The sequence below is a fragment of the Ornithorhynchus anatinus genome, chromosome 5 (genome assembly GCF_004115215.2).
Source record: "Ornithorhynchus anatinus isolate Pmale09 chromosome 5, mOrnAna1.pri.v4, whole genome shotgun sequence".
Lineage (NCBI taxonomy): Eukaryota > Metazoa > Chordata > Mammalia > Monotremata > Ornithorhynchidae > Ornithorhynchus > Ornithorhynchus anatinus.
Genome location: NC_041732.1, coordinates 63,244,676 through 63,255,406, shown reverse-complemented (window position 1 = coordinate 63,255,406; position 10,731 = coordinate 63,244,676). Strand labels below are relative to the sequence as shown.

The following is a 10,731-nucleotide window of genomic DNA, read 5'->3' as shown; positions in this document are numbered from 1 at the left end:
TATACATCCAGCACCTGGTGCTTTATAAACGGCTTCCCCCTGCGGGAAGGGGGGGGGGGGCTACGGCCTAAGCACCTCTTGCCCTCTGACCTCTCCCTCCCTGGCAAGGGGCGCCTGAGCAGGCAAGAGGAAGCAGCAGCTGCAGAGAAATCCCTGCTCTTCCCCTTGCGTCAGGGTCCCTAAATGCCTCTGCTTGTGCCTCGATGGTTGACTGCTAGGAATGGTGGAGGAAAGCAGGGTTTTTCCCCCGCCCCCCCCCCCTTTCCTCCTTGCTCCTTCTTTCCAGAAATTTCTCAGGGACCTGAGCGAAGGCGCCGCGCATGCGCAGAGAGGGGGAGGAGCGAGGGCAGGGAAAAGCGCCCGCTCGTACGCCTCGCGGAGGAAGCTTTTTTGCCGCATAGCTACGCATGCGCCGTAGGCCTCTCCCCGCCAGGCCCCCGCCAAGGTGTTGGGGGTAGGGAACGAGCTGCACCTTGAGCCACATTGTCCGCGCCTGCGCGCTGGATCTCTACCCAACTCTGCCTTATTTAGCCGCGTTTTATGGGACCCCCTTTTCCTCCAAGGGGGTCTAAATGGCTGCCCGCTTCAAGTGCATCTCTAAACGTTGCATTTCTGGAAGGATATCCTGGAGGCCCTGGCGTTGCTTCTTCCTAGTAGCTTTCTGACTGCCAAAGGTCAATCCCCCTTCTTTTGGGGACTAGGGCTTGAGAATGGACTTTATTTTTTTTTTGCCCTCTTTTTCTAGAAGGATGGATTTGAGGGTTTCTCATTCCCATAAAGTGTCTGTGGGTTCCTGGCCTGGGACGCTGTGATGGGCCTCGTTGGATTTGAGCAGTGCAAGATGGAAGGCACCCTGATTAGAGGGCTGGATTACTGTGGCTTGCACCCGTGTTGTCCTATTTAACCAAATAAAGAGGACACGGAAAACTACTCGTTTCCCAGAATGATCACCTGCCCTGCTTGTCCTTCAGCCGTGGATCGAGACAAAGGCCTGTTTCCAAAAGCCTCTGTTTCCTTTTGCGGGGTTAGTGCCTGGAGTATGTGGCTGCGGTAACCATAGTAACAGCAGTTACCATATCTTGGGATAGCTTTATTTTTTCTAAGGAATGCCAGGGAAATCGCTTCCCTGTTTGTGACATAACGAACGTGAACTTTTCCTCCCCCTCCACCTCCATTAAGGCTTAGCTGAGAAATATAGCTTGCCCATATTTCTTTGTTTGCACTTCCATCCCTGAACCAGGTAACTCTAAACACTGCCACCTTCCTTGTCTTGCATTTCTGTGATAAAATGAGTGCCTTGGGTGTGTGTTCTTTTGACTTGTAGAGCGCTATTTGGCCTTTAAACATTTAAAGAACTTTAAGCATGCCATTTCTTGCTTTAAGATGTTCTTGAAGAAAGCTGCTAGAAAAAAAAGTGTTCCAATTCACTGAGGTTTCCCCCACCCCACTTTGGCTCATTCCAGATTGGCCACAGTTTTTCCTTGAAGTGCCCAGGCAGGTTTTAGCATGCCCACAGGTGGGTGGGGGTGGGTGGGGGTGTGTTCGCAGGTGGGGGGGAGAAAGAGGGAGAGTGATCTATTTAGCCTCATGAAGGTCAGCCCGGGAGATCATTCCATTGAGTTAAACTACTGAGTGGAACTAACAAGGTGAGATCTTTCTTCTTGATGGGAATGCTGGTTAGATGCCAGATTCCTCTAAGGAACGTTTAGAACCCAAAAAGCTATCTGAAGAATGTTTGGGCAATGGCAAGCTGTGTAAGTCTCCTTCAACTGCTGTGGTTGTAATAGAGGCTCGTGTAATTACATGAGTTCAAATGTCCCCAGCATTCACAGTATTTCAGTTGTGCGCTGTCTTGAAGAAGTAATGACTTGAATTTGGATACCAAAACTGGCAGACACCCTCAGGGCTATAGGGCAATTAACTATGGGAAAAATTTTGAGAGGATCGACTTCATCATTTTGCATAGCCTTAGTTCTAAATATTTCTAAATGTACGAGCGCCTACTTATTGATAGACTAAATTGTCTTGGTAGTAGTTTTTTTTTTTAATCTGGTTTAGAAATCCTGCTCAGGTGAGGGGAAGGCATTTAAAAGTTAATTTAAAATAAAATGTATGCTCCAATTGATACCAGTGTTTGTAGGTTTAAGCATACATCTTGAAAGATGGGAGAAAATATAATGAAACTCTTCTAGAAGGTCATGCACTTGTGAGCAGATAATGGCCGTGAACTTTGGTACAGGAAAATCACCTCATGAACAAGTCTGATTTTGCACATACCGTGTTGGTTTTGATAGCTTTGTAAAATAAATTTTTTTTTGTAATTAATCTCCTGACGTTGCTTAAGCAAAATGAGACAAAGTTATCTTGAGGAATCCTCACTTTCTTTTAATCCAAAAGTAATTTCCCAAAAGTGTTCTAGGTATCTCAGTGGGCTGTTCAAGTGGGTTTGGCAGTGCTTTAAATAAGTTCCAAAATACTGCCATTTGGCTCTTTTTTGGCCACCATAAAAATAAAATCATGTGTGCTTAATGCAGAATGTTTCCTGCCCTCCTAATCTTTAAATAGAGGTGTGGTTTTATTTTTAAGCTTGAAAGGTTTCAAGTTTCCCCACTGTGGAATATTACAAAATTAGCAGCACTACCATTGTGCAGTTTGAGTGCCAGTTTTTGAGGCAGGGGGAAACATCCATAAATAAAGGCCATTTCTAAAATTCGAAGGGCATTAATTTTAAGTAGCACTGAAAGAAAATCTGATATTTAAATTGCTGCATTTTGAGGGGGGCGGGGAGGGTCTTTTTTGACCTGAATTTTTCACTTCAAACTTTTTCCAGATCTTGGGATGACATCAGATCCTAGTTTAAAAAAAACAAAAAAAAACCCCAGCTTGAAGCCTTTGATTTCTAGGCTGGTGGAATTCTTAATGGGTGACTTCAGAATGTTTAACTTGGAGCTGCTGTACTCTTTTTGAGACTTTACAGACTACTCTTAAGTGGGGTGCAATGCTTTGGACTCAGTGCTGGATGAGCTCAGCTGTGGGTGAACATTTCTCCTTGATATAGTTCAAAGGTAGATCCAGGCTCTAGTAGATCATCATTTTCACCCTGCTATAGGATCTCTGGAAAAGATTTTATAAAAACATGTTATCATTTTAAAGAATTACCGGATGCCATAACATCCCTCTAGACTATAAGGTTGTTATGGTCAGGGAAGGTGTCTGCTAAATCTGTGTACTCTCCCAAGTGCGTAATACAATGCTCCGCACATAGTGCTCAGTAAATACCACTGATTGTTTATTCACCTGTTCGTTGGTCCAGCTATTAGCTTTTATTCATTCATTCTATCGTATTTATTAAGCACTTACTGTGTGCAGAGCACTTGTGGTTTAGTGGAAAGAACACGGGATTGGGAGTCAGAGGTCGTGGATTCTCATCCCATTTTGGGAGTCAGCGGTCATGGATTCTAATCCCGGCTCCGCCACTTGTCAGCTGTGTGAGTTTGGGCAAGTCACTTCACTTCTCTGTGCCTCAGGTACCTCATCTTTAAAATGGGGATTAATAATAATGTTGGTATTTGTTAAGCACTTACTATGTGCAGAGCACTGTTCTACACTCTGGGGTAGATACAGGGTAATCAGGTTATCCCACATGAGGCTCACAGTCTTAATCCCCATTTTACAGATAAGGTAGTTGAGGCACAGAGAAGTGAAGTGACTTGCCCACAGTCCCACAGCTGGCAAGTGGAGGATCCGGCATTCAAACCCATGACCTCTGACTCCCAAGTCCGTGCTCTTTCCACTGAGCCATGCTGTGTGAGCCCCACCTGGGACAACCTGAATACCTTGTATCTACCCTAGTGCTTAGAACAAAGCTTGGCACATAGTAAGTGCTCAACAAATACCATCATTATTATTATTACTAAGCGCTTGAGAAAGTACAATACAGCAATAAAAAGTGGCAATTCCTGCCCGCAATGAGCTCACAGTTTTGACGGGGAGGAGGGAGAGTCACCTGCTGTGAGCCTGCAATTCTGTTTGAATTAATGTTTTTGAGCTGATCCTCAGTGCTTAGTACTATGCTTTGCCTGTAACTCTTGATTGCATTGAAGTGGAGGGGCTCCAAACTAAGTGTGTAGCGAGCAATATTTACCTCTTTGATACCGCTTCACAGGGTCGCCCTTCATGGCTTCGTGACCCTCCTTCCAGTCAGGGAGAGTTTCGTTTTTCCGAATAGTCATCAGCGAGCCTATGCTTCAGCCTGCAGTTGATGACCATGCAACCTCAGTTACAAATATACTGCCTGGCAGGGAGCTAGATGCAACCTGGGGGGTGCCCGTCAACTTGTAGTAGACTCGCTCGTAGACTTAGACTAATGCTTTGAGTAGCCTGTTGTTGGTCCAGTGGGGCTGTGGGAAATGGGTTCTGCAAATCGAAGCGGGCCTGCCGAGACTTTGTCATCAGTGGTGGGAAGCGGCGTGGCCTAGTGGAAAAGAGGACAGGCCTGGGAGTCAGAAGACCTGGGTTCCAACCCCAGCTCTGCCACTTGTCTGCTGGGTGACCTTGGGCAAATCACTGCATTTCTTTGGGCCTCTTACCTCATCTGAAAAATGGGGATTAAGACTGGGCCCACCCCGATTCACTCGTCTCTTCCCTAGTGCTTAGTACAGTGCCTGCCACATAGTAAATCCTTAACAGGTACCATAAAAAACCCCAAAGAAAACAGTGGTGAAGGGGTCCCCAAAGCAGGACAAGCCCAGTGGGAATCCTGAAGAGTACTGCCTAACATCGGTGGCAAAGATCAGAGTGGCTTCCAAGCCTTATGTAATAATAATGATGATAATTGTGGCACTTGTGTTTACTAGTGGCCTAGCACTGTACTAAGCACTGGGGTAGATAATCACGTTGCTCACAGCCCTTATCCCATCTGGAGCTCACAGTCTAAGTAATTCTTGAGTAACTCCCAGTATCCCAAGGCACATAGATGTCCTTCATCTCCCACTAGCATTTCATATTTATTTATACCCTCTCCCGACACTTATAAATATCTGTATAATCAATCGTACAGTCAATTTAGTCTGATTACCCCTTTTGTAAATAGTTTTATGCTTGTCTCTCCTGCTAGGGTATAAACTCCCTGTGAGCAGGGACTGTGTTCGATATTTCTGCTGTGTTTTCTCATGCCCTTACTACAGTGCATTGTACCCAGAAGGCCCTCAATAAGTACCTTTACTTGCTTGTTTACTTATCAAGGCAATCACCTGCTGGATTATGGTGTTATTGTGTAGTATTGGCAGTAAACTCTGGTTACTTTGGCCCAAAATGGGTCCAGCAGATAAAAAACCTGGGCACACTTAATAGTAATAATAATAATGATGGTATTTGTTAAACGGTTACTCTGTGCCAGGTACTTTGCTAAGCACTGGGGTGGATACAAGCCAATCCAGTTCGGCACAGTCCTTGTCCCACGTGGGGCTCACAGTCTCAATCCCCATTTTACAGATGAGGTAACTGAGGCACAGTTAAGTGACTCACCCAAGATCACCCAGCAGACAAGTGGCAGAGATGGGATTAGAACTCATGTCCTTCTGATGCCCAGGCCCGTGCTCTATCCACTACGCCATAATATGCTGCACCCCTGCCCGCTTCCTTCCTCGTTGCACTCAGTGCTCCAGTGGTAACCCAAGAGAATGTGGGTGGCGGTGCGTAAACCACTATCATCAGAATTAAATTCTCTGCACAGGTCTTCCAAGATGAAGTCTGGCTGAGTTTCATCCATTGTTCTTGGCAGGAGTCACAAAAACCAGTCTTATAACCAGAGGTCTTGAAAGGGAGTATTGACTTCAGAGTATTAGGGACAACCGTGGTGTTTTTTTTCTAAATGGAAAGGCAAAAGTAGACTTACTGATGAATAAAAGTCAAATCAGATTAGATAGCATTAAAAGGACATCCTTCTCTCTTGCAGGATTGAGAACCATTTCCCAGCCGCTTGGGAGAAGTGACCTTCTAGTTGGCAAACAGCATAAACCAGTTTATGAAATGGTATTGTGATCCCTTCTGTTGAGTTTGACTAAGGAAGAAATTTGCTGGAGAAAAATACGGCAAATCATCGGTCAGTATACCAGAGATTTGAAAATTTATGTAGAGATTATACCTCCAGGGCCCAGGGTCAGCCTGCTGTATCAGTGTTAAGTCTGCTGAATTAATGGGCTAGCCTCCCATTCAATTCTGCCCTTCATGAAGAGCAAGAGGGCAAACATAGCCACTTTCCATGAACATCCTTTTGTGTTCATCAGCTCTCTTAATCGCCATGCTAAAATAAATCTATTATACTTGAGATATTGTAGCAAAATCTACATTCCGAACCCTAGTCTGTAGAGCTCTTGGTTCCGTGCTTTGACTTTTGTAATTGAATACTAATGAATGTTAATAAGAGCCTAATAAAATATTTGATTATAACTTTTTTTTTAGAGTTTTTAACAAGGAGATTTGGAGGCAGATGAATTTCAGGAGCAGAAAGGTACTAAAGTTTAAAACACAGGCTTTGACTGAACACATCTGTGTGAATTAGACAACTGCCGACCGGCAATATGTGAAATATCTAGTAATTCTTCTGAACCCCCCCGCCTTGCTTAAACATTTCAGTACTGCTTATACCTGTTATACCATTTAGCAGCATTCAGAGAACCAGGGCGTATGCCTAGTTCATTTTGCCAACTGCGTTTCCATATGCATGACTGAACTTTCCAAGCCTGCCCAGCATTCTAAAGCCCATTGCTATTCAATGTAAAAATAAAGTCGATTAAAAACATAGAAAATACCCCCTTCGCTTATGGCTCCATTTTATTGTCACCACCTCCAAATCATGCCTGAATATTAAAATAGGGAAATGCTTTTCACTCTCCATTTATCTTACATAAAAGAGATCAGACACTGCTTTCTGACCTCATTTTCAACGGGCATCAATTATTCATTTTAAAAATAAGATGACTATAAAATCATTAAGGACAAACACACTGGATTGCATTTCTCACTTCCTTTGTCTCCAGACATGCTGTATTATAAATAGGATCAAGCCTGTAATATAAGGAATTCTACCTTGTAAACAAGGGCAGAAAGAGAGGTTTGCCAAACTTTCCTGTATAATTCTGGGAGGAAGGAAGAGCACTGGGAAATTAAGCTCTTGTTCTGAGCTATTGCAAAGTACACGAATTATTCTATAGGTTGCCTCAAAAGAAATGTCAGCAAAAATGGCTGGGAACTCCATGGGGCGTAGGGCACCTTTATTTAGAAGGGACTTTGCTCTGATAATAGCTGGGCACCTACATCTGTTTAATTTTCTTAAGCGTGTCCTGCAGCTTATGGTTGCATTTGTGTTTCTGGTGAAACTAGAGTTGTAAGATAAGTAGCTCACTATTTCCAAATGCTCACTGTAAAAAGATTTTTTTTCTACCCAGAAAAGTACACCATATTTTTTGTGAAGTTTACTGTTTGCTGCAGTAGCCATTGTAAAGCAGTTATAAAGGTTTTCCTTGAATTGCAATTTCTCCACTTCAAATTGACCATAATAGAAAGTGAACTGTTTCCTTTCATGGAAATTTTCTGTAAAGTTCCTTAAGGAGAGTAGGACAGAGGGGCACATTTGATCGTACTTATCCTGGTAATCTCAAAATTATACCTGTTTAGATGTTTTCTGTAGATCTTAACTGACTTTCGATGGGTCTAAATTGAAATAAAAAATTAACTTTTTTTGCATTAGAATGGTTGCTTCTGTTTCTCTTCACTATTTATCATTCACCCCAAAATGAAGTTTGATACCAGCCCTGTAAAAATAGCCCAACAGTGGAACATGAACAATGTTAAGAGTTTAATTACTAAAAAGAAGCTGAAGGTTGATTTGTCTTATTTTTGGATTTAGTAATCCTAGTAGCCTATGATCTTTGGTTGTGAGAGCCCCTTTAGAATTTGTACGGAATAAAAAATAGAGAGTAGTCTTGAAAAGGATGCTCAATTTCAAATTACTCTTTAATGACTTTCTATTGTACCTTGTCCCTGAAAGAAAGAGAATTGGTTACGGTATTCTACAAAACCTCTAGGCTGCTCCTTCAGAATTTTCCATTCTACATTGCTTTTTATTTTCACATTATATTCACATGTCTTTTATCATGAAGAAAGTTAATGACTCCTAATCGATTCCTCCCTACCACTTGTTTTTAAGGTATTTGTAGCGTATCCCCCTGTTATGGTATTTCCATGTATGTGTCTGATCGAAAGCTAGATACAAATGATCATTGATTACATATGCTTGCCTCCTTTCTAAACAGGCAGGAAAATAACACTTTCATCCCATAGAGCTAGGCCTCTTGGAAATTTCTTTGTCGTTCTTTGTACGTTTTTTCAGTGATTAGAGCTTAAGATAGCATCCAAGGTGAGGTGTGCACTCTCTTTGTATAATCCACATGGTTGAATTTTCTGAACCACTTGCATTTCCTAAATGCTGCTGTACCTTGAGCCAGCTTCTTCCTTTTGCTTTCCTTGGTGATGTTTAGATCTTTCCCAAGAGGTTACCACTAATTCAGAATCCATCGGGTTTTATAGGAGTAATTTACATTGTTTCTTCCAATGTGCCTCGCCTTGTGGTCGCTTGCGCTGAAATTCATTGTTCATTTTAAGACTGCAGACCAGTTAGGCTCACCAGCTGCAGCCACTGTATATTTTGTAGGCTGATCCAGCTTAAGTAATAAATAGCCTGGCAGCCACCAAACTCAATCTTGCTTTATTCTGGTAGGGGAATTATCTATTTTTGTCCCCAGTCCTAAATCTCAGGGCCAATTATTTTCTCTCATTCCCTTTTACAAGGGACCACCTCCACAGTCTTTTCAAAGATAAGACACCCATTTCATTTACTGGGATATTTGTTTTCTGGAGGACATTTCGATCCCTATTGTGACACTGCTTTATTACTCTCCACCATATTATGAATGAATTCTGATGGGATGTTTCTTCCGAACTGTGGACTTCCTTTTTCTTCCTCTTTCTGTTCCTCCCTCCAAACTGGCAGAACAATTATCTGCTGAAATTGAAAACAGAAACCACACTCCTGGAAAACGCAAATCAAGTAAGCCTTTTAATCATCATCCTACAACCTGGAGACTTTACAGGAAACCCGTCAAAGGCACAGATCCAGTTCATTGGAAAAATCAAACCACTTGGCAAGGTTGACCCAAGAGCCAGCTCACTATGTACTGTGGTTGTTACTCTGGTGTGGTTATGGCATACAGTTTGCGAGGGTGCAGTGTGGGGACTTGCTTAACCTTGAGAATGTTCTGGGGGGTTGGGGAGTGGAGAGAGATTCTCAATAGGCCCGAACTAGATGATTTATTAAATACAGGAAATGAAATGCAAGCAGATATTGAAGTGGTCAAGGGTTAGTGTGGCTATCGCCTCTCTGCTCAACAAATAAGATAATTATTTTGTTGGAAGGTAGGACTCAAAAGGGGGAAAAAAAAACCTGAAGGATTATTCTGTCATCACAATAAGGTGGTAGTCAAGGTCACATGATTTCATAATAGGAATCCAGAGTTCTACAGTGTGCAGTTTCTCTTTATGGGTGCTGTTCACTTTGTGAAAAGGGAAATTTAAACGTGAGTTTTCTATTGGTTTTAAAACGTGAGAATTCACAAACTTGTCGAGGTCTAAAAAAGGCTTTTCCCTCGAGGGAAAAATCCTGGCTTTGAAGGGAAGGTAATTAACAATCAGCGTGTTCAAAATGTGATTGTGTGAGGACTGATCTCTTCAATAGGGAAGAATGGCCATAGATATTGTAAATCCCATTCTGCAGGGCTGGTCTCTAGGCCGTTCCATTCATGATGGTGTACTGTATTCCAGACCGGGCCCAGAAGTTGCCTCACCTCAATACTCATTGTGTGAGCGAGTACAATTGGCTCAGTTTTGTGCAAATTAGCCAAATCCCTTAGGACTTCGCCTCTTAGCTGAGCAAAAGCTGACATTGCCCCAGCACTGCATGTGCCATTTGGAGGAAGTGACTGGCCAGTGCTCCTTTCGTACCCGGCTACTATATTCCTAATGTGGGTTATGCCCACAATAGCAAGACTTCTTAGCAACACTCCTCGAAATTGATCTCACTGTCAAATTTTCATCAAATCGTAGCTGCTTGGAGACCTGAGAAGTCTTTTTTGCCTTTCTCCTGCGGATTTCTCTTTCTGGTAGGAGTAAAATTAAGGCCATGGTGATGCCCAAATGGTGACGGATCCGCAAAACACTTTATACAGTTCTTTTAAAAATCAGGTTACAAAATATCTTGGGATTTTTGAATGGGGGGAGGGATGGGTGGTTTTAGTCTTCCTCTGGAGTTGGTTGGGGGAGGTGCCCCCCCCGGGGTGGTAAAAGGCCTCAATAATAATGATGGCATTTGTTAAGTGCTTACTATGTGCAAAGCGCTGTTCTAAGCACTGGGGGGGGGGATACAAAATGATCAGGTTGTCCCACGTGGGGCTGACAGTTTTAATCCCCACTTTACAGATGAGGTAACTGAGGCCCAGTGAAGTGACTTGCCCAAAGCGACACAGCTGACAAGTAGCAGAGCGGGGATTAGAACCTATGACCTCTGACCCTGGGCTTTCTACCGAGCCACGCTGCAATTCCTTCAGTGGTATTTGAGCCCTTACTCAGCACAGAGCACTGTACTAAGCGCTTGGAATGGACAATTGGGCAACAGAT

At 43.1% G+C, this 10,731-nt stretch overlaps 1 long non-coding RNA gene across 1 annotated transcript; it reads left to right on the top strand.

The window, feature by feature from the left end:
* The first annotated feature begins 369 nt into the window (after positions 1–369).
* LOC114812148 lies at positions 370–7,704 on the top strand. The gene is made up of 3 exons (XR_003759793.1): positions 370–1,240; positions 5,957–6,103; positions 6,463–7,704. It is a non-coding gene; the product is annotated as an uncharacterized LOC114812148 (long non-coding RNA).
* The last annotated feature ends 3,027 nt before the right edge of the window (positions 7,705–10,731 follow it).